This window comes from Vicia villosa, unplaced genomic scaffold (genome assembly GCF_029867415.1).
Source record: "Vicia villosa cultivar HV-30 ecotype Madison, WI unplaced genomic scaffold, Vvil1.0 ctg.001202F_1_1_3, whole genome shotgun sequence".
NCBI lineage: Eukaryota > Viridiplantae > Streptophyta > Magnoliopsida > Fabales > Fabaceae > Vicia > Vicia villosa.
This window is the reverse complement of record NW_026705534.1, coordinates 186,795-209,312: the sequence shown is the minus strand read 5'-3', so window position 1 is coordinate 209,312 and position 22,518 is coordinate 186,795. Positions and strand designations below refer to the sequence as shown.

The window sequence follows — 22,518 nt, the reverse complement described above, 5'->3', positions numbered from 1 at the left end:
ACCATTGTAGGATTTTGAGGCTCTTAATTGGGGTTTCTTGTTTAAGGGAAAATCAGTGCAAACCATTGGTACTGATAGGTTCAGGGGCTTAAACCCAATCGAACCATGCCTCTGGGATCTATTTTTCGTGCGTGTTGCTTTGTTTATTGTTTGCAGGAGCAGTAGCGACGGAAGCCATGGCCGTAGGAACAAGGGAGGTCTAAGCCGACGGACCAAGGTAGAAGATGATGACGTGTCATCACGTCAATGGTCCGTTCAAAAGAGAAAGGGCGCGCAGATATGGGCCAGCCTTGTGGATCAAGTGCGTTAAGAAACACGCATTGCTGTGGTCCCTCACAATCTCAGCCTTCCGATCGATCCAGCGTCAAATCCCACGCACCAGATTCACAGGTCCACCATGCACCTCTTACGCGTGCCACATGCGATCAAGATAGGTTTTTTTTTTAAAATTTTTTTATTTATAATTACACAACCGTTTCTTTTATATATATATATACTTTGTTTTTTTCTTTTGTTTTTATATAAAATTCATTTTCTTTTACCTATAAAAATCTCTTTATAATAATAAAATAATTATTATTATTTTATTAATATTATATTAAACATTTTTTTTTCACATTATATGATTTGTTTATTTATAATAACTAATATTTTATTTGGTTATTTTAATTAAATAATTTCTTCCATAACTCAAAATATTCTATTTAATGTATAAAAATTCATAATAACTCATAAAAAATATTTTCACACCCGATTTAATTTTATTATCCCGATTTAATTAATTAGGTCGCAAGACCAATAATTAATCAAATCGTTCGTGTTTCTTATTTATTTTGTACCCTAATTAGGGTTTGCGAGAATTAACCATACACTAAAAAAATCTTCTTCTTCTGTGCCTTTTTAGGATTGTCTTTTCAAGCGCCTTCCGACTACGCGCCTCGCACTCTACGAAGCTAAGTCTTAATTTCTTTTATTTATATATTTGTTTGCTTGATTTTCTATTTAATTAGGGTTTAGTGCCCTCGCCAATAGAATTCCTCCTACGCTTACTTCTTTTTCTATTGTCAATGTTTCAATGGTCAGAGTCAATGCTTCAGGCTACCTCCAATTATCAACCTTCAAAAACACGAAGCTAAGTTTCTTTTACCCTTTTTCTTTTATTATTATTTTCATTTTTAGGGTTAACCCTAATTGTCTCTGAACAAATAATACACTCACCCCTTTTTCTGTTTATTCTTTCTTTTCAATTTTCAGGGTTGGTCGACCGCCAAAGCTACGAGTGTTGGTAACCCTAAACCCTAACCCTAATGTTTTCTTCTTTTATTATTACTTATATCAAACCCTATTAAGGGATCCGCTGGTTACAATTTCCCTCCCCCGTATTTGTGTGATTATATTATTTAAATTGCGTGGTTAGTAATTTAGGGCGTGCAATCTTGAACTGAATTAGAGCCATTTAATTATAAGATAATATATTCCGAATTGAATCACGTGATTGGTGCACACACGCACACTTTTGGGTAACCCTCTCTGTTGCCTGTTGCCTGTTGCCTGTTGCCTGTTGCCCGTTGCCTTTGCCTTGTGTATTTTTTGCAGAATAGCCAGTCCCTCGAATACGAGGATACCTCAGCCATGTTGCCTCGATTAAAGGTCATGGTCCCTAATGATGCTGCCTTCGATACACTAACATGACCTCGACCCTCGGAAGGTGCCTACGAAAAAGGCTGAGGTATCTTCTGGTTGCCTACGAAAGGCTATCCTGGATCCTTCCTCTTAGACTACCTGCCTCTCTATGGCATGGGTCAGTCTTTGGGCGAATGATAACGAGATGACCCTTCAACCTCCAAACGAAAGGCTTCCTGCCCTCTTATGGCAAGGATAGACCCTTTCATCCTGAAAGGCTAAAAAGAGACCTATCATCTAAGTTCAAGGTAATTGCCCCTAATTGCTTTGCCTTGCTCTAAACCTCTTGCTATATTCTTTCTCAAAATTCTTCGAAAGGGCAACGCTTATTTACAAGCTAAAGTCCCTATCTCTTTCATCTACATTTTCTGAAAACAAAAGCAAGCAAAGCAATTAAGAGCCCATGGAAAACCATGGATGCAAAGGGTGCCTTACACCTTCCCTTTGCATAAATTACCCCCCGAACTTAGATTTCTTTAAAAGGTTTTTTTCTGTTTCTTTTAGCCTTTCTAACTTGTTTAGATAAAATAAAAGTCGGTGGCGACTCTTGCTTACCGCGACATTTCCGATTAAAAAGTCAGTTCACCGTATTACAGTTATGTTTTGCAAAAAGGTTTTAAAAGAAGTGAAAATGAGGCTACTCTGTATATGAAGAGGTCAAAGAAGGAACTGCAACTAATAGTATCATTGTATGTCGATGATCTGTTGGTTATAGGGAATAAATCCAATTCTCTAAGTCAATTCAAGCAAGATATGGAGAATGAATTTGAGATGACAGATTTGGGTGAAATGAAATATTTTCTTGGAATGGAGATCTTTCAGTCAAGTGCTGGAATCTTTATTTCTCAAAAGAAATATGTTTTGGAGGTATTAAAGAAGTTTAATATGGATAAATGCAAGTCTGTTCACACACCTCTTGTTGTGAATAAAAAATTATCAAAGGATGATGGTGATAATAGTGCAGATGCTTCTATTTATAGAAGTATAATTGGAAGTTTATTGTATCTTTCAGCGACCAGGCCTGATATAATGTTTGCTGCTAGCTTACTTTCCAAGTTCATGCATTCTCCAAGTCAAGTTCATCTTGGTGCAGCTAAGAGAGTTTTGAGGTACATAAGAGGTACATCTGATTATGGTTTGTGTTTTTTGAAAAATGAGAGTGGAGACCTCCAAGGATATGCAGATAGTGACAGGGCTGGAAATGTAGATGATGCAAAAAGTACCTCTGGTTACGTTTTCTCATTTGGTAGTGTTGTGTTCTCATGGAATTCAAAGAAACAAGAAGTTGTCGCCCAATCGTCAGCTGAAGCGGAGTATATTTCTGCTGCTGCAGCAGAAAATCAAACTATTTGGCTAAGGAAGATTTTAACAGATGTGGAACAATTTCAAAACAAAGCTACTGTCATATGGGTGGATAACAAATCTGCTATAGCCATAGCTAAGAATTCAATCCAACATGGAAGAACCAAACTCATCAAGGTTAAATATCATGCTATTAGAGAAGCTGAAAAGTCAAAAGAAATCAGTTTGGAGCATTGAAATTCAGAAAATCAGATTGTAGATATAATGACCAAAGCTCATTCCAAGGGAAAGTTTGAAGAATTGAGATCAATGCTTGGAGTATTCAAGAAAAATATCAAGGAGGAGTGTTAGAAATTGATATTTTTCTAACATAATAATTACTTTACTTGTTGCTATCACTTTGCTTGTTGCTATCACTTTGCTTGTTGTTGCTACTTTGCTTTACTTGTTGTCCTTATTATAATTATTAGATTCTTGCTTGTCAAGATAGTAAAAGTAGACCAAACCTAATGATGTCTACTATTTAGAATAGTTGCATTGGATTTTATCTCCATTCCAAGAAGCAAGCTTATTGCTTGACTCTATATATTTTGTAGTAGTTTTCAACTTTATGATATGAAAAAAAAAAAACAATAACATTTTCCTCCCATAAAAAAAATTATTATTTTTGTGGTTTCTATTCATTTCTTCTACAACACTTTACCATAACCTCTATTTTTTCTTACACAACATAAACCGACATCACACGTAATCTCACTTGCAGCCATAACATACCCAACCATCCAAAGCATGTCCAATGATAAAAGGTTCAAGAGAAAAAAGGAAGCAACATGGGAAGCATTTCAGAGTTATGTTCATCACACAAAAATATAAATTAGCCTCCTCACATAACTGACTGTTAAACCGTATTCCAACTAACAACTAAATCCTCTTCACATGTTTAGCTCATCATTAATGTTTCATCCCTCATTTATGGGTCAATTGTTCACATCCCCTTTGAACTCGTAATAGCTTAGAGTGCTCCATCCCCCTATAGTGGGTAAAATGCACCCCCTCCTCGTTGCCATGTAATAGCGTAGGATTTTATTTCTTTATCGCTTTATACTTACATGATTTGTATGTTAAGAAAATAAAACAAAAAAATGATAGAAAACGATTTCAAAAACAAGACAAAAAAGAAAGCTTAATTCAACATCAAGCTATTTTTAAAATAAATTAATTGAACCCCATGCAATACTTGATCCACTACCAAGTACCTCACTCATCTTTCACCACACATAGATCCGTATATCGAGTCATAGCTAACTTGTAAGTCGTTTGGTTTTACATCACCATCTACCATCCCATTCACATTAATTAAAACAAAACCTTGGTCCATATACCAAGTTGACTTTTTCAAACTCTTTTTCATCATAAAATTGGAATGGTAAAGGAAAGTGATTGGATGAAGGCCTCTTCCTACCCCAAGTGTTTGATATTGATTTTAGAGGTCACCGTCTAAGCGCTTGCCTTCCAAATTAAAACACTCTAAACTAAAACGAGTAATGTCCTCCCCTTATTGGACTAAAAAGGGAATGATTGAGCAAGGACTTCTTCTTCTCTGAGTACTAGGATACCCTCTTTAGAGCATGTGATCCGACTACCTGTCTTTAAATAAGGAGATGCGACTACACTCGCCACACATTTTCATGACAAAACTTTTGGACTAATAAAAAACTGGGTACTACTTTTAGAGTTCCCTATCCAAGAACTTATCTCCACATAAAAGCAACCTTCAATGAATCAAACATGACACCTTGCCTTAGGGGTTTTCTCGATATTTATCCTCAATATTTTTCCTTTCCTTTAAAATAAATAAAGTTCGATAGTGACTTTGTATTTTTTTTGTGGCTTGACAAGGTCTATTTAGGTTTTGTGATGCCAGAACTTTCTTTTGGATAACTGTTCTAAAAGAATGACATCATTGGTCTGTCCTCTGAGAAGTGATGTCAACATCCTTTGATATTTAGATCCAACGGTCCATAAACCTTCTCCCGCTATACCTCTTGAGGAATTTCGTATTGGATTGAACTAGACTAGTTGGGCCTAAGTCCATACTGGACTCTATTTCTTTATCTAATATTGATTGGTCCATGGACAATTTCTTTATTTTGTTCCTCCAATCAAATGATTTTAGGGAAATAGTGCATTAAGTTGTTTCACCTAAGAGTGTGTTTGGATGGAGCATTTTAATGAGGGAAAGTAATGTTTAGAGGGAATTTAAAATGATTTGACCAAAATCCATTGTTTGGATACAAAAATGAAGAATTGTTAAAATGATGGAAATTTATGAAGTATTTCATCTAAGTTAAATTTAATCATTTTGAAATGACACCAAAAACCAAAGAATTTGAAATTCCTCTCATGTTCCATAGAATGTATTTGTTATTATTATTTCTTCAAATTTTACAAATTGGTCCTCATATTTTCCAAAATTATAAAATTGACCCCAAATTTTTTTTTAAAAATTGCAAATTGGTCCTTAATAATTTTTAAAATTTACAATTTGGTCCTTCAAATTTTTAAAAATTGCAATTTGGTCCCTACTTTTCAATATTTTAATTTGGTCCAAAAAAATTATATTTTATAAAAAAAGACCCAAAAAATCTAACAATGAATTACTTTAATACTTCATCCAAACAAAATAATTTAAAATGAATGGATTTCAATTGAATCATTTGAATTGCTTTGAATTTTAAATTCCCTTAAAATTTCTAATTACCTCATCCAAACACACTCTAAAGGTTTATTTGTGAGTTGGGTTTGAAAGATTTTAGAGGAAAAGACTTTAGATGTTCTAAGTATATATTTTGATGTTTAAAAAAATTAAGTTTGAAATTAAGAGTTTCATATACAATCTTGCAAGCTGCTAATAAATTGGCACCAAAATTGTTCTTTTTTCTTCTTTCATGCAAAAGAAAAAAACCATATAAATTTAACCAAGTTCAATAAATGAAAGTCCATCAGAACATGTGGTTATCAACAAGTTCACCTAATTTTGTTTTTGGAAACTATTGAGCTAATGTTCCATGTACGAAACCTTAAATAAGCTTAGGAAGGGAGAAATAAAATTGACATTTCCTTATTCAAAAGATATAAAAATTTGAAATTTCTTAGTAGAGTTACAATACATTGTTCCATAAAGTCAGAAATCCATTACAAAACACACCAAACCTAGTAGACAAGATTAAAAAAACACACACATGTAACTAGAATCCATGTTCTTATTTTAACACAAACAAACACATTATCATAGTTAAAACTGCATCATGATACCAAGCCATTAGCATGTTCACCCATGCCACGGCGCGCAGAAAGACAGAAAAGACAATACAATACTACTAAATATTACAAGGCAAGGATGAATTGCCTAAGACACCAGCCAAGAATGAATTGCCTGAGCACCAGATGGAGAAGGAGTCTTCATCTGATCTCGGAAAGGATGAGTTTGGTGCAAAATATTGCACATTGCACCAAACTCATTTGTTACCTTTCTGAATCGAATCTTAAGGTTGCAACAGCTGTCTGTTAGTGACAGCTGTTGCAAACCATTTTGTTGGCATGATGATACCGTGTTCAGTATCGATCATGTCACCCAAAGAGTGAACAGAAGAAGCAATGTGATTGACAGTAAAGCTATCGAGACCTCCCTGTGAATACATGCTAGTCACTTCTGACCCCGAGACATTTGGACTGCCTCCGTTTGTTTCCTTCGACGAATTCAAAGTTCCAACCTCGGATTGCAGGACTTCCGAACTCTGTGAAGCACTTGACTGCAGTTTGAGGCCACCGGTTTTTGATCCGCCCCCACTTTTACCGTTCCCATTTGCAGAAATCTTTGTGTTCAAGAAGCGACCGCCGCATCCCCTTGGCCTCCGCATTGCGTGCAGATGGCGCGATTCGTGCATATATGGCTGCAAAACACATACAAAACCTTAATAGGCATAGCAAAAGGTTTTCGCGTTTGATCGAACATTGTCATAATAAATATTACTCAAAATCTCATACCTTGCTACGTTTGATCAGTTTATTCTGAAGCACAGCCTTGGCACGGGATTGACGGCGTCTGATGATTCCATTATACTGCTTCGCATTCACATAAGTTGGTCCGTCGTCAGATGTCATGCTAAGCGGAAGCATTATACGTCCCTAATTCATTAAATACCGATACATATACGAATTAACAAATAGTGTAACACTTGCAGCAGATAAACAAATGATAACTAAAATCAGAATGTGAATACATGCAAAAACTTCAACACAGTCTGCATCATATAATCCAATTTTATTTCATTGCTTGTGCTACAAGTCATTCATAAAGGCTAAAACTCATTAACATCGAATTTCATAATCAACTCGATTACATTCGAAAGATTCAGAAGAAGACTAACAAGATAGTTGTAAACAGAATTCTGGCTTTCTCATGTAAGCATATACACTGTACACAGATAAAAACAAATTCACATTCAAGTACTTATAGACATTGCGCGATTTATACATAAAATAAGAAAAGAGTTGAGGTAAAGACAAACCGAAATTTGAGGTCCATAAGTCGAGAAGAGCCCGTAAAATTGATCCATGTAAGGATATTTTGCACAGATCTAGCAAATTAAGGATAATAATTTAATAAACATAATGAATATTTGTTCAGAAAATTTCAAAAACTAAAACATCTAAAGGACTGTTTTGTGAAGAAATTTTACCATAGGTTGGTTAAACCCTAGCTCGAAACGATTATACGGCTCAGCAACAGCATATGATGATTGCAGTGACAAGGTTGCTTGATGATTTTGTGCATCAAGGGACATCTTACAGTCATCTAAGGAAGAAATTTCTGAATAGTCAGCCATAGAACAATTCAAATGTATAATGGAACTCTAACTTAGACACGTGGTTTTAAATTGCAGTCTGCAACCGCAATTGCGGCTACAATATTGCTGATGCAGTAGTTTCCGCTACCGCAATTGTAGAGCATCATTCTACATTAGGAACCGCATCAGACAACTTCGCCCACGTTTCTTCAAATATTTTCGTCAAAACTCAAAATTTAGAACCCAAAACTATATCGCAACTGCAATTTAAAACCATGCATAGGCATGAATCTAGAATCATGTTGAAAAAATAAGTACCTGGAAAGATGGTAAATTGGTTTGTATGTCCTTTATCAAACAATTGTTCAACTCCTCTGACTAAGTTCTTTGTAGGAGTTGGAGCAAGTTGATCTATGTAGTTTGAAAGTTCAAGCGAAAAGGGTTTGATTTGTCCACAAGAATCTCCTCCTCCATAAACAGATTGAGATCCATAGGCATTAGTACTCCACCATGGAGCTGAATTCGCAGACTGTCCAACAGAATTATGGACAATCCCTTCATGTTCTTTAAGGTAAAGTGGTTGCATAGCCATAACTAGTCTTCAAAATGATCCAAAGGAATGACTTTTTGCCAAAGGTAACACAGTAAACTAGTTCCTTCAATCAAAGATTGAAAAATTATTAAAAAAAAAAAAACAACTTTCAAACAAAGAAATAACTAGAGAACTAGTGGAATAAACAACTTTTATAAGCAGTTCATGCAAATCTAATATACATATAATTGAACACCTAAAAATTGTGGTTGATAGCGTTGAAACTCGGAGTTAATAAATTTATGTAAATGGTTGTGATCAGGGTCGTCTTAAATTTTTAAAACTCTGTCAGAATTTCAATTTTAACTACAGTTCAACTGTGACAAAACATATATAGATATCTTATTTATCTGCAATTTAAGCGTCTATTTAATTTATTACCTATCAAATATAATTAACCACTTATTTAAATTGCATTAATTTTCTAAATTTATGTGTTTAAATGCATAAGAAAAACATGAACATATTACAACAGCATCAAATCAAGAAAAAAGAGGTGAAGGAGAAGACATGAAAATGAAGGGAAATGAGAATATTTATGTATGTAAAAAAAAGTTATGCAAAAGAGTAGTGAAGTCAAGCTCAATGAATATGAATGATAGAATTGACAATAAGAAGAGAATGATAGAAAAAACTAACATATTAGAATGAGTGGTACTAAAAGGAGAAGAGAAAGAGAAGCATCATAGGTTTATACTCAGAAACAAATTATAAGTTATGTGTGTACTAAATGAAGCAATAATAAGAAAGTAGTAGAGATAGAGAGAAAGAGAGAGAGAGAGAAGGAATGTGAAGGAAGTAGAAAAAGCTTACAAGTGGAAGTAGAAGCCAAATGATCCCTTCATCCAGTACTATGCTCTTCTATATTCTTTATTTATATTTATATATTTATTTATTTTATTTTTTAAATCTCTCACACAAAATACCCTTAAGCAATTTAATATGTTTCACTCTTTAAAAATATAAATATATTGTATACGGCTCAAATACAAAAACCCAAGCACATTTAGTATTTGAATTCAAATATATAGTTATCCACAGTTCAACCAACTTAAACTAAAATAATATATATATATCATATTGTTATCTTTAAATTATTTGATAAATTTTTTTTCGTTATAAATAATGGATGAAAATATAGAGAATTATACTAAACAAATATATTTTTTAAAAAATTCAAAAGCACTCAAATAAGATAATATAATTTTTTAAAATTAAGTTACTACCAATATATACTCAAGTAAATATTTATATAAGGGAAAAAAATTTAGTGACTCTAATTCAAAACTAAAATTTTATATAAAATATTTTCATAGATAAATTAATAATTTACTGTCTTGAATTAAAATTTATCTCGAAAAATACAATATTGTTAAAAAATATCAAATTTCGAGTTCTTTAAGTGAAAATACATAGTTCAAATAATTTCTTTTAATATTATTCAATTTTAAAAATAATAAAATTTCAAGTTAATTCTCTTTCTAAATTATTGTTTTAAAGCAAATAAAATAAATATTTTAATGAGAAAATGGGTGATGCACTGACAGTGTAAAAAAGTTTCACACTGTCAACCAATCACGACCATGAATCAGGACAAATTAGACTGTAAATTTTAAAAAGTTTATAAGACATGGCAAAACGATTTGTTTCTATTGGATGACAGTACACTGCCAGTGCACAACCTTTAACTTCTAATTTAATTTGAAACACGTAGTTCAATTGATGAGCTATTTAAAGACACTCAAAGAGTTTGAAGAAGCTAATTGAAAAGTAAGTAGCAATAATATAGTGTTAGTGGTGATTTAATTGTAAAATATTATGGTTTCTTACTAATGCAAGAGGAAGTGTGTTGTTCGTGTGGTAAGTTTTGTAAATTAGAGAAAGTGGTCCTGAGTGCATGATTTAATCTGCCTCATCAACGTATAAGAGAGGTGGGTATCATTAGCATTAGGAATAATCTCATTATTCTATTCAAGAATCTCAAGTTTCTTTCAAAGGGATTATGGTACTTTATTTTATTACTTAAAGTTAAACCCTTCACATCTCTTCACAATTACATTCCATTTAACCAATTTAAGAGGATTTTCCTGTCAATCATTTACTTTCCTTCATGTTTTTTTAAACTTTTATAGTTAATTTAATTTAACACTGAGGGTATTTTGATGCGTAAAATAAGAGATATAATAAGATAATTATTTTATATTTTGTTTTAATTATGTGTTTTTAGACACAACATATGAGAAATTAATCTTAAAATTTAGAGTGTTCCATCATTCTATTTCAAACTATTTTCTTAAATTTGAATTAAGTTAAAAATAATTTATTTTAGGATAAGGAAAATAAAATTTATTTTATTAATAAAATAATACATTGAAAAAAATAATTTAGAGATGATTTGTTAAAATTAAATTATATGAAGTTAAAATTAAAAATATTAAAAATTTAAATGAATATTAACTTCATTTTTTTTGTTTACATGTAAATATATCTTATATTTGTTAAATGATCTAATATACATTATAAAATTATTTATTTACATAATTTGTATACAAACAAAATTAAAATTAATTATTTAGTAGTGTCAATTAATTTTTTTTATAATTGTTTAAATTTATTTAATTAATTTAAATTTTATTTACTATATTTTATTTATTAAAATTAAAAATATAAATTGAAAATGGTGAGCAAAATTAGGGTTTGGAGAAAAAAATGTAGATCCAAAATGAGCAAATAATATCATACCAATACTACTATATAGGTAAAACAATTTCAATCTTGACAACAAAAACATAGACAACAAACAATCACCAAAGTACAACTAATTACTATTTAACCTTTTCAATTTATCAATTAATTACTCATTCATGCATAATTGCATATGTATGTTTCACAATTACTAGTTACTAGCACTCAAATCCCCCAACATGTTAATTTAATTAATTAATTAATTAACCAACAAAAGGCAAACAGTATTAAACTAATTATGTTGCAATCTTAAATCACCCTAGTAATTAAATAAAAAATCACTTAATCAAAAGATCATAGCCACAATAATTCACAAGTCAATCCAATTAATTAGCCCTTTGGTATATAGTAAAAACTACACTATATGCAAGTCTAAATGCCTTCACGTTTCAAGTTTGAGCTGCTTTTGTAGCCGGCAATTTTATATACTTTGTGTAAAAGAAACTGTTAATAAGATACCTCTAAGAGCCATTGAGGTATGCAGATTCTATTTTCAGATTCATTTTTATTAAGCCGTTTTGAAGTGCTTTTGAGACGCTAGTTTTTTCTTTCGTTTAATGCGAGACCAAGTCAACTTTCACTTAATAAAAACTCCTTTGCCTCTTTATTCATCATGTTTCTTTGTTTTACATTCTTTTTCTGATGATGCAAAACAGTTTCTTATCTAATAACTACATTATATAAATTCAAAGACCATACAAATAGTTAGTATTTAATTTGCCACTAACTAGCCTAAAGAAGAAAGAAATAAAGGAAACAACACGAAAATGGAAGTGGGATAGAACTTAACTGCCTATAGAGAATAAAGGTATAGAAGGTTAATAATATAATAGAAGTATAGTAGGTCCGCATGTTAGGAAATGTATACACAAATATTTTTTATTTATAGTATTAGGATTACGGTATGTGGAGTTTAGGGTTGTTGATGATGTTTAGAGATAGTTCACGCAAAGTAATGATAAGTTTTGTATGTATTTCTTCAGGTGAGTGATTTGGTTCTGAAATTATGGTGTTTAGATCTCAGATGTCCTAAGAGATGTCGAGACAATGATCTCCAAACAAAACACAATGACAAGATATATAAAAGTGCAGTGTAGAAATTTTAAAGAACACAATTAATTGTTCACCCAGTTCAGTATCAACAATACCTACTTTGAGAGCTACCAAGTCAGGGATAAGTCCACTATGATAGTATCAATTCAAAGTACTATACAAACAACCTTTGGTTCACACGTACACAACCTCCGATTTACTGACTTCTCACTTAATCACTACCCGTGCTAACTTCTACCTAAGATTCACCTAGGTATGAGGCTCGAATCATTAGATTCCTAAATATTCTCCATATTTAGTAATTAATCAAATATCTTGAAATAGAGACAATTTGTTATCCCTTAAATCAAGTGCCACATAGAATTGCATAATATTCCAAAATATTTTGTACTTGTACATAAATCAACTTCAATAGATCCAACTGTAACCATAACAGACGCGATGTCGAATGAAATCTGCACATGACATCTTTCTTGACACGTCTTCTTTAGTTGAAGTGAATAGAACATCTTTGTTCAACATGCTCCCATAAATTAGTTTTACCAACATAATATGACTCATAACACAGAGAATTAACAATCTCCCCCTTTGGCTTATTTTGGCTAAAACAACTTAACAACCCAGTGTCTGAAAATAAATCAAACACACAAAAAATTCTCAACCATGTAGAAAATACACAGAAGTTCCACAATCAAAGATGCATTAGAAAATTCAAACATGCAGCACATGTTAGTATTTAGTGGAATGCACACAGTAGTTGAGAGGTGCACTTTCTCAACTAGTCAGTATGATGTCAAAACAATGTGTCTCACATCTCACCACAATTTGTCAAAACAATGTCAGATCAAACAATGTGTCTGACATCTCTACACACATGCTACTTCTGCTCTTCTTCAACTTGTAAAGGAACTCCCCCTCAACAGCAACTCACCAGTAACATACCGGAAAAAAATAAATTTCTCCCCCTTAAGTCAATGGTTAGTGGTTGTAAAAAGCACACACAATATTACTCCCCCTTTTTAGCCATAGTATGAAAAAGCAATGTTTGTAAGTAACCAACCAAAAACCACACACATTAGCATATAGTTAAAATGCTAAACAAATCCTGGGCCAACACTAGAAATTTTTATTGAAAGTCATGGATCAAACGGATACCCTTAATGGTAACCGGATATTTGAATCTTCACTGAAGTTCCACCAGTCTCATTGGGAGAGAGACAATAATCTGATCCTCCTTCTTTCTCTTTAGTACTTGTGCAACCCAAGCAGTAATTAATATAATTCTTCACTCACACAGACGCCCCATTTGCTTCTTAATTGTTCAAACTGAACTACATCCAAAGCCTTTGTAAAAATATCAGCAAGCTGATTCTCTATTTTCACATGCTCGAGAGTGATGACTTTGTCTTCATAAATCTTTAATCTAGGAATACCTCTAGTAGCTTAACTTGACAGAACTTTCTTCATACCTTTCAAGTGTAGATGACCAAGCTTTTGATTCCATAACCTAGATTCATCCTCATTTGACATCAAACATGTTGCGAAGCATTCAGTTTCTTGAGGACTCTGTACATACCAGTTATCTTTTGATCTGGTTCCTCTCATGATAACTTCACCATCTTTGTTTGTTACAATACATTCTGATTTAGTAAAGTTGACTTTGAGACCTTGATAACACAGTTGACTAATACTTATCAGGTTGGCAGTTAGTCCTTTAACAAGTAAAACATTGTCAAGACATGGTTGTCCTACATGGTCCAGCTTTTCGACACCCTTAATTTCACCTTTTGATCCATCTCCAAAGGTTAAATAACTTGTAGAGAGAGGCTGGATGTCTACCAAGAATTTTTGGATGCTGGTTATGTGTTTAGAGTGTAACACCCTTCTAACCCCGCAGAATAATAATATAATTTCAGAGTAAAACATGTAAAAAGGATGCTACAACTCGCCAAAAATCATTTTTAAGCCACATGTCATGTTTATCACGAGGAACTCAATAAATAACATTCACCGAAACATGTTAACACAGCGGAAATAAGTTCACAAGTTGAATAATATTAAACCATCATTTATCATCTCTAAAAGGTCACCACCTCAAAACTTAACAAAATTATTCAACAAAATAAAATTAAGAGTTATCAAAAAACTCTAAAACAAACTAGCATTCCCCTAGTGTTACAAGACCGGAGCATGACACCCGACACAACTGACACTAAACGGATTGATCTACGAGCTATCCTCACCAAAGCACAAAAATCCGCCACTCCTCAATCTGAAAAAGATCAACAGTAAGGGTGAGACATATTCACAATTAACAAATGTTATGATTCCATAAACAACGGAATGTCATAGATACATTATTCACCCTATCATACATATTCTAGATTAAGAATTATTCACATAACAATTCATAGAATACAACCAAACATACACCAATCCATACACCATCGGGATACGGTTACCGCCAACACACTAATTCCACACAATGGGAATTAGCTACCGCTGATCCAAACACCACCAAGATACAGCCACAAAAATGATTATAAATGCATGCAAAACATATAACATACTCACCATCATCACCGATACGATGAACAATTTCATCTCAACATAACTCACCGTTATCAACACCAAACTCAGTATGTTTCATGTCTCAGCATCATTCAATAATCAATCATACAACATCACAACAATCACGACATTATATCACAATCATATCATCACCATATTACCACATTGTCACATTTATCAATATATGCATACAATGTATAAACTCACCAAAATACTTAAATCTGGATTTTAAAAATAAAATCGAGTTACAACCCATCTCATTATTTCATCATATAAAATATTTCGTTAGCTTCACAACGCTCAAAACGGCGCTTAAAACGGGTACACGGTTTGAAAGTTATGGGTTTTAGAAAATATTTATTTTTTTTCAAAAAGCTACAGTCTAACCGGTTACCAAAATTGTGTAACCAATTACACCCACGAAAAATCACTTATTTTTCAAAAATTCTTCAATGTAACCGGTTACAAGAAATAGCGTAACCAGTTACGTTTGACGTAATTCTATTTGTTATTTTTCCAAAACAGCTGTAATCGATTACCATAAACGGTTACCAGCTCGAAAATTCAATTTTTTGAAAACAACACACAGTGTAATCGGTTACCTTAACCGATTACACACCCCATACAGCAACAAAACGACATTTGACAGCAACTCAGCTCATTTTAAAAGTCTCCAATTCGTACCAATACGAAAACACACCAAAACATAGCCAATTTCAACAATTCAACATACTTCCATCACACTACAATTCTATCTAACATCATCAATCATTCACAAACAATCAATTGCATCAAAATCATGAAATTGAACCTAAGTTTCAAAACCCCAAAACCTAGAACACATATAATTGGAAGAACTAACCCACCTAATCAATCCTATCATTCATAAACCAATAATAGATGATAATCGGAATGAGTCCCCCCTTACCTTAGCCAAATCTTTGATTCTTCCTCTACCTCAAACGTGAGTTCTTCACAATTTGATTCTTCATCACATATTCCAGATAATGCTGTAACATGTTTGGCAGTTTCAGTGTCACTTTCTGACTCATCTTCTGACCAAGATACAATTAGTCCTTTATTTTTCCTTTTGAGAAAGGTACGACATTCAACCTTTATGTGTTCATACCCTTCACATTCATGACACTGAACTCCTTATCCTTGGGATGGTTGTTCATCAGTTCTGGATCTTCTCCCTGTTTATAGTGATTTCTAGTAAACAACTGCTAGTCCTCCAAATCAAATACTTAGGTAACTTGCAAGATTGACTAGATTGATCCTAGGACATGTGTCTAAGTTTTTTTATGATTATTCTTACAATTAAACTCATGTTTCGACACAATTGCTTCTCTAATGAATATACTAAAGTTTTTCTTGAAGACAATAAATGACAAGAATGTAAAGTAAAACAATTCGACTGCCGAGAGTAAGTGACTGAAAATAATAAAGGCTTTGACTGGAAAATAAAGGAAATGTAAATAGTATGTAAAAGACTTTGTATTGATAAAATAAATGACTTTGAAAAGATAACAATAGTGTTTCTTATACGTACATTCTCTGCAACTCTTTTTTCTAACACTGGTACTTTAAGTATATAGAGTAATTTGTACAAAATGACCACCTTAAATCCTAACATTAAGACTCCTATTTATACTAATTCGACTCTAACGGTCTTTCTCCGGGAACATGCCACGTTCGATGTTTGCATGATTCTTTCGAATAATAGACCTACACGCGTCTCTATAGATAAACACTTCAATTTGAATTCAAATTCTTCCTTGTTCGCAGGCGCTAGGATTTCAACATATTGTGTCCAAATGTCTTCAAATTTAAATCCATCAACAAACACAATTCTATTCGACCCTTCTGTCTGTAAGACAATTTGGGCTTTGTCTTAACTTGTCCAATTGAGGTCCAAAGCCCTAAAATACTCTTATTCACTTTCGACTCAGCTGATGTTGAAATTATCAGTTAACAAATTGCCCCTCAGTAATGTGTATTTCGTTATGCAAAGAAATATTCATTTTTGAATGATATGCAGAATTTCAACAGACTAACGTTTATTACAATAGTCACTTTATTGATGTGATGTTGTTTACTAGTGATTTCTGACAAACAACCGCTATTCTTCCAAACTGAATGATTTGGTAACTTACAGGATCGACTAGATTGATCCTAGGAGATGTGTCTTAAAGTCAATTCTAAGTTTATTTTATAAATTGTCATGGTTCTTGTTTATTGAGGAAATAAGGTTTCTCTATGAAAGGGATTTGATGTTATCTAATTATGAAGAACGAGACTTCGACTATGAAATCCTGGGTAAAAACACTAGGTAAAATATAAAGGTTGAATCTTAAAGACTTGCAAGAATTGTAAAGTTATAAGAAATAAAGGTTCGACAAAATGTAAAGAACTTAAGTAAAGAAAAGTAAATGGCAAAAGACTGGAAATAATAAAGTTGCCAATGACTTTAAAGTAAAGAAAACAATGGTGTTTTCATACGTACATAATCACACACTCTTTTCTCTCGCTCTGGTACTTCGAGTTTTTGAATGATTTTTAGTATACAATGCAAAAAAAACCAATCTTAAAATCTAAGGTTCCTATTTATAATAGTTCGACCCTAACGGTCTCTACATAGATGAGTGCCACGTCTGATGTTTCAAACGAAAGGCTTTTTCTGATGACACCACGTGCTCTTTTGACGAACAACCGTTAGTTTAAATTCAAACTTTTCCCGCTCGAAGCCCTTTGTGAAACCATCTAACGTGGGTTTCGAAGTATACTTCTCCATAATTAGGAATATTCCAATTATACAGTTGAGACTGCATCTTACTTCGACATATAGAACTTACAAAGGCTAATTAAAAAAGACATAGCTTCCATGAAGCCAAACTTTATGCTAATTAATCCAGACTATAACCTTTGGCCCTGGTCGAAATTCCCAGCTAACAAATTTCCCCCAATAAATGTTTGTTTCGAATGAATGCAGAAATAGACATTTCTTTTAATCGACCCATTTCGACCAAAAAACTCTTCAGTATCTTTCAGATCATGACGTCATAAGCATTTATGACTTGCTTTTTGGAAAAAAGTCTAGTCAAGACGTGTGTGCATTAGTTATCATCACGAGCATCAACTCCCAAGGTAATTGATTTGACAAACTCCTTACCTTCTTTTCTGAGATTCAAACACGTGTCCCATGATGGCTGATGATGTGTAACTCCTCTGCACTATAAAACCTCTTTTCCTTCATTCTTTCACTCTTTTCAGCATTTCTTCTACAGATTTCCTTCTTCTTCTTGCGTTCTCTTCCTAACTTCATTAAAGCTTCAATCTTTTCAACAATGTCTCTAGAAAAACACAAGAAAGCTAAAAGCAAGAACGCTGGAGCCTCCAAAGGATCAACTTCTAAAAATGTTCCGACCAGCAAGCTTGTTACTTCTGGGAATCAAGAGTTCATCACGCCTCCGAAGCTTACTCAAGAACAAAGAGCCATTTACGCATCCCAGGTACTTATTCCCTCTCTACTTTCTGGAAAAACCCTAGGATTTCTAGGACCTTTAATTGTTGCTGGACATTTAGAGAAGTATAGAGAATTTTCCCCTACCTATCATGCTACAAAACCCGTAACAAATAAAACGGACTCCCCTATAGAGGGTCTTGAGGATTCAGTCAAGAAACCTACCAAATCCTTTAAGGATAAATCTGTTGAAAGTTCTTCAACACCCAAAACAACTAGAAAAGCCTTCCAAGTAGATTATATTACTGATAATTTTAGGCCTTTTCGTTCTTGTTCTACTTTGGATAAATCCTATTTGTTCTGGTTGAATAAGGTTGAGAAGAAGAAAAGTCAAACCTGGAAGGATTTAGGAATTTTCAACCTAATTCAAATGTCAAAATTAGGTTTTAGTTATTGTCAGCCCTTGCTTCTAGCATCACTCCACTTTTGGGATAGTACCTATAATACTTTCCATATCCCTTGTGGAATGATTACTCCAACATTCTTCGACATAGCTGCAATAACTGGACTTCCTCTGACTGGAGAAACCTTTGACCCTTATCTTAACTCTGACAATGCAATTGATTTTAATGTAAAAAACACATCCTTTAGCGCTTACATCAACCTTTACCACAAAGAAGGAGAAGGTGTTTCTGATGTTGAACATATAGCTTTCCTTGCCTTATGGTTATCAAAGTTTGTTTTCTGCTGCAAGTCTTTGCAAGTAGCTAGGAGATTCTTAACTCTAGCCAACCAATTGCATGCTGGTCGAAAGGTTTGTATCAGCGAATTTCTCTTGGCTAGCTTATATGAGAGTTTAGGTTATGCCTCCACTAAACTCAAAGAGTATGAGGTTGGTACCAACTTACTCTTATCTGGTCCTTACTGGCTTCTTCAATTATGGTTGAATGCCACATTTGAACTATCTCTTCGAACCTCTGGTACTGTGAGCGAGAAAGATCCTGAAAATAGTTAACCGGAGCATCAAAGGGACTAGACTTCTACTGCTGACTCTGCCGATGACATGGAGAATCTTCAAACTTTCCTTACCAAGTATATCTTGATGTTTTCGAAACTTCATAGTTTTACTTCTTCGATGGCCCCTTTCGCCAGTCGAACTCACGGCCGACCTTGGTTCACCACATCAATCGAAGATGTTGTAAAGGATGCAAATACTAAAGTCGAAGACGTTTGGCGTGCCTTCCTTCTACCTAGACTTCTGATTTCGAGAATTCTACCAGTAAAAAGTTACGTGTGCATGGTGGCTTATCAACCTAATTTTGTCTCTCGAAAATTTGGGTTGTGCCAACTCATCCCTGAGCCTCTGTTCACTCGAAAGAGAGAAATCTGCTTTGCAGGAGTAGACTATGATGTGCGAGACATTGCGAAGCATCAAGAGTACCATGCTAATTATGCCCAATTTAATCTCATTCCTTTCCATCTTGCTTTCCACACAACAAGTGGTTTCTATACTTGGTGGACGGACTTGTATTCTAACATGTTCGACACTGCTGAAATAAAAGACCAACTGACGAAAGCCTTCTCATCTGTGCAGGAAAATGTGTACAAAGGTAAAACAACACACTGCGAAGAAATCAAAGCTTTCCAAGATTACTTTGAAACTGTTTATGATCCAACACAGCTTAGTTGACAGCCCATGAGGCAACGTATACTTTAAGAGAGAAATTTATGAAATCACTTCCAAAATTAAAAATCCCTTGATCTGTAAAACCTGAACTCAGGTATGATCTAGCTTTTGAATTACAACCACCCAAGTTTCCAAGGCAGCCTAGTGCTGATTTTGCTTTGGCATTTTCACCACCCTATCCACATTGGTTTCATTGTGGAAACATCATTAATGACTTGAAAAATGATTCTAAAAAACGTGCCAAGAGAGTGATTTCGACTAAGCATACTCTGGACAATTTCAAAGGTTTCCTCCATTATGACTTGTCTGCTGTCAGAATCACATCTCCGACACTTGAAGGTGTGGAGTCGAAAGCATTTCTTGTTTTACTTTCTCTCTCTCTCTCTCTCTCTCTCTCTCCACATGATTCGTTTTAACCATTATTTGCATATATTTCCTTTTCAGCTGTTGAAAGAAAGACAACTAAGACAGAGAAACCTGCTTCAAAGGCCACTTCGACCACTGCTTCAAAACCAACCCCTTCTAGCCAAGGTGCTCCTTCTACAAAGATTGCTTCTCCATCCAAAGTGGCGAAGAGCTCCAAGGTATTGCATCATACTTCTTCTTTTTAATCATATTCTGACTATAAACTGCTTACCAAAATATGCTCATTTTGTAGGGTGATGGTTTACCCCCTATCACACCTAAGAAAAGGAAGGCCCAAACAGAGAAGGTAGCACTAGTGGTCAAAGACAATGATACTGATGATTCTCCTTCGCCTCTCAAAACCAAGAAAAAGAAGAACAAGACGTCAACTGATGCCTCATACTAACCCACCACCCAAGAAAATGTCGAAGTGAAAATTCTTCCTCCTTCAAAAAAGGACGTTGGGTCTCAGCCTTCTGGAACTGTGGTTCTAGAGTACATTGGAAGCAATGCTTCTAACCCTGATGACCATAAGGTATGAATTTTTTCACTTCAAAACAATAATTTCTCTTTAACTGACTTCAATTTCCACTCACAATTTCCATACATTTTATAGGATAAACCCAACACTCGTCATGATTCTTCTGCTAATCAGGACAATCCTCCCAACATTGAAGCTCTTTAACCTACTCTTACAACTAGTGGTTTTGCCCAGAATAAGGGATCTTTGACTGGGAATCCACAACCTTAAGGGGGAAACACATAGGGAGAACAAGAAAATTCTTCTCCTGGCGAAGGTGCTTTAAAGAAATCTACTCAAGTTGATGGTGAGGCAATGGAAGGGGGCGAAGAATCTGAAGAAGATCTCATCAATTCCCGACCAAAAAAGGTCCATTTCCATGAGGATTCCGTCGAATATGATGATCACTACTCATCCGAGATTGAGAAATACTTCCAAGATGACGAGGACATGGGTGAGGAAACAAAGCAAAGTCTTGAACATAAGGAGCCTAACCCTGATGCAACTGAAGAATCAAATCTTGATTCAACAAATACTCGACCATCCTCAAACCAAACGTTAGTTATAGTTCTTACAGAAGAGGAAAAGACTTCCCTTAAAGCAAATGACCCTCTTAAGTACGTAAAGATGATGATTGCCCTGAAGGAATCTTCTTCTGACAAGAGCCTGTCTGGAGTCTCTTCTCAATCTGGTACTAGTGCCAATGACACTTCTTACGAAGATCTCCTTAAACAGGTGAAGAAAGTTGTCTTCGACATTGATCTGCTCGAAGTCTTAAGGAAGGACTGCACTGCATCCTTTAGAATCAGAAAGTTAATTAATCGTATCAACATCACTACATGACCCCTGAGGTAGGTGAAGCTTTGATGGACATTCAAAATTTAATGGACCAAATATGTGCAGAACTCAACAGGGATACAAATGCCTAGTCAAAGCTTCAAGCTACAGAACAGACACAAGTTGTCGAATTTGGCAAGGCTCTTAGCACCTAAAAGGCCTTTGAAGATTTAATGCAGTCGAAGAAGACAACCCAAATGGAGTATGATACTTATTCAGCTTCAATCAATCTTTGGGAATCTCATATCTTGGAGCTGAAACAAAAAATTGTTGAGGCTAAAGAGAAACAGGTTGCCATCAGAGGTTTGGACAACACTGAAGCTGATGATCTGGCGAAACAAAGTGTGGCACATGTTGAGACAGCTACCAATATGAGTGAAGAGATATCACGCCTCAAGGGCATACAAGCTGCTGTGCAATACAAACTTAGTTTGGCAAAGATTAAATATGATAGGATGAAGGAAACTGTTCCTTTTTAGTTTCAATATGTAATTCGATTTTGATGTTTCTTTTGATACATTTTTTTGAAATTCCATGTACCTAAGACAAAGCCATTTTGGCACCTTTATCTTTATGTTGTACCATTTTGGCTATGCATGATCTTTTATTGTTACTTCGCCATTATTTTAATTTCTTGTATGAATGGCTTGTACTTCTTTAAGTACTTTCCATTTACTTTTAGGATCCTTCGATCCTCTACCAAATCTTCTATCTCATAGGCATTATTTGAAAATATTTTTAAAATTCGAAAAGGGCATTCCTAATGTGGGGACCATTTACCTAAGGCTTGATTCTTTCGATCTATAGGTA

General features: G+C 34.1%; 2 pseudogenes; one reads left to right on the top strand and one right to left on the bottom strand.

Annotated features, from left to right (window-relative positions):
- The window catches only part of LOC131634004 (uncharacterized), a 37,183-nt pseudogene extending 33,961 nt beyond the window's left edge, over nucleotides 1-3,222 (top strand).
- Nucleotides 3,223-6,091: 2,869 nt separating this feature from the next.
- Nucleotides 6,092-9,219, bottom strand: LOC131634000 (nuclear transcription factor Y subunit A-10-like; annotated as a pseudogene).
- Between the last annotated feature and the right edge of the window lie 13,299 nt (nucleotides 9,220-22,518).